The sequence below is a fragment of the Sprattus sprattus genome (genome assembly GCF_963457725.1).
Source record: "Sprattus sprattus genome assembly, chromosome: 2".
Classification (NCBI taxonomy): domain Eukaryota; kingdom Metazoa; phylum Chordata; class Actinopteri; order Clupeiformes; family Clupeidae; genus Sprattus; species Sprattus sprattus.
The window spans coordinates 54,243,183-54,245,682 of NC_137921.1; the positions used below are offsets into that span (position 1 = coordinate 54,243,183).

Below are 2,500 nucleotides of genomic sequence, written 5' to 3' on the forward strand. Positions count from 1 at the left end.
TCTGGTGGTGGGGGGATATTTGACGTCAACTGCTGGCATACACAGCCCCTTGCGGAAATCAATCTGTCTGCATATCGCTCCCAACCTCAGTCGACTGCGTCCCTCATAAAAGTAACCTGTAAATTTGATGGGCAAATTTTCCCAGCAAGTGCTGTTTAACAGTACCCATTAGCAGCCACGGCACTGATAGCAGAGAGGAGAACGGGATCAAAACAAGGCAGCTCACCTACCCTGCTCAAAAACACAGTTTTTTACTGCTGCCAAAAAATGGCAGAGAAACACACCCCTCAGATGATTTAGATGCTGGCCTTGTATCGATTCGTCCACTGCAGATGAAATAGTTGGTGTGGGAGAAATATTACTGATATCTACTCAAAACCACGAAGCCGCCAGGCAAGGATCTGTGAGTCACTGTTCTGCCATGTTAGAGAGACACATAGACGATCAGAGGCTCATTCACATCCAACACTCCAAAAGGGAGGGTTTCTGTGACGAGCAGGACACATACCAATGAATTCAACGTTAGCAGGGCAATTTCTTTTTCGAGTTGTTCCTTTGTTTTATGAGTGCAATAGGGATGAGAACTGGCCAATAAAAAGCTTCTTTTTGGTATTGAGTTCTGAATAGAAAAATGTGACCATTTCTACTATACATGATGTGGGAGCATTGTGGTGTCTGGGTTTGTTTTGTGCAGAAGCCATTAACGGCCTGCCACCTCTACATTTAAAGAAGAGGTCCTCAAGACACAGTCACATACAGTATACTTAAAGAAGGACAAAAGATGCATTTAAGTGAAACAAAACAAAGAAAAAAAGGCGGGAAGGAAAGCCACCTAAAGTGAACAAAAAGTGTAGCGTAAATCGCAAAACCAAAACCCCAAAGAATGAAAGCGAGGGCGAAGGAAAAAAAGTTTGGCTGCGTTTCCAGACAAAATAAACAATTTAGGGACTTGTTTGCATGCTGCTCAGCGTGGCAGTCTGCATCAACAGCTTAAAACAAAAGCAATCTGGAGGCCGGGGGGAACAAAAAGGCCTTCCCCAGCAACCACTAAGAGATATGTGAAAGCAGGGGGTTAGCCGGGGAGAGGGGGGCAGGTCTGGGTGCTGGGTGTAGGTGGGGGGGCACTTTCACACAGTCTGCCTGCTGCCCCCCACCCCCCCTGCCCACTCCTCAAACCCCAACGCTCTCACGCGGCTCCCCTCGCTAATTAAATATGCAAATGAGACGTGAGACACAGACTCTGGGAGCCACATCTGCACGACCCCCCGTCGAGGGTCCTCAGAGCAAGAGGGGCAGAGGGGGCGAGAAAAAAAATCCCGCCAGGAACAAACTACCAACAAAAAAGAGAAAAGAGACACTAAACAACAAACAAGTAAAGTAGCCCGGCACAAACAGGACCATTCAGAAGAGCTAAAGCTCCTAAAGAACTTGTCAACGGCCAACGCTTTCTGCTACAGTCTAATAGAGGAGGGATAGGCCCCAACTATCTCCAATTTTGTTCTCACACTTTTACAAAAACATGAGGAGCAAGGGTGGTGTATGGGGCGGGAGGTGCAGAGGGGCTGGGTGAGGTGCTAAGAGTGTATGTGCGGCGCTTACACAAAGCCTTTCTGAGAAACTTAACAGGCTAATTGCTGCACCACTTCATCATGGAACTAACAAACACCTTTGTGGAGATTTACGTCAGACATTAATCATCTGTAACTGCCTTGATGTAAATGTGCCTGGGCTTAAAAATGAGGATAATTCTACATGGCATACTACATGCTAATACACTGATTAGCTCACTATGTAGCGTAGTAAGGCAGAGAGGTAGAGAACGTCCCAGGCCACTGAAGCAGCAGCAGCAGCAGCAGCAGGACTTCTCAGAGTATGTGAGTATGTGAGTATGTGTGGATGGTGAGTCTTGGGTGCCCACTGAATTGGCTCCTAATTAGATCGTTAGGGGCTCCCCTTCCTGCTCTGGATGACTGAGGGGGCTTGCCGCCTGCAGGGCTGTGTGTGTGTGTGTGTGTGTGTGCGTGTGTGAGATGGTGGTGGGAGTGGTGTTGCGGTTGCCCGTGGCCTGCCTGCTTGCCTCTCTCTCTCTCTCTCCCTCTCTCATGGGTTGGTGCTGTGACTTTGGGGGACCCCTCCTGGCCTGTTTCATTATGCATGCACAAAACCATCTGTAGGGCTCCCAGCTCCGTGCTGAACCCGCCGCGTTCTCACAGAAAGCCTTGCTGTAATCCAATTGTGAGCTAAAACCCCACTTTCAAAAGGGCTTTTACACACTGGGCTCAGGAACACGCTGCCCAATAAAAGGAGGCAGAAACTTAATTTAGAAATACAAACGGGCCTTTCTGAGCCCTCAATGGAAGGTGAAGCTGGAGGGATTGGCTTATTGTTTTCACAAGTATCAGCTCCAGATTTTTCTCTCCCTCTCTCATCCATCTCTTTAATTTTCTTCCCTGTTCCTCTTCACTCTCTCGATCCCTCCTTGCCTTCCTCCCACCAGACT

At 48.2% G+C, this 2,500-nt stretch overlaps 1 protein-coding gene across 1 annotated transcript in view; it reads right to left on the reverse strand.

Moving 5' to 3' along the window:
* nfia (nuclear factor I/A) overlaps window positions 1-2,500 on the reverse strand; it is a 108,460-nt gene that overhangs the window by 40,714 nt on the left and 65,246 nt on the right. The gene's annotated exons all lie outside the window — the stretch shown is intronic.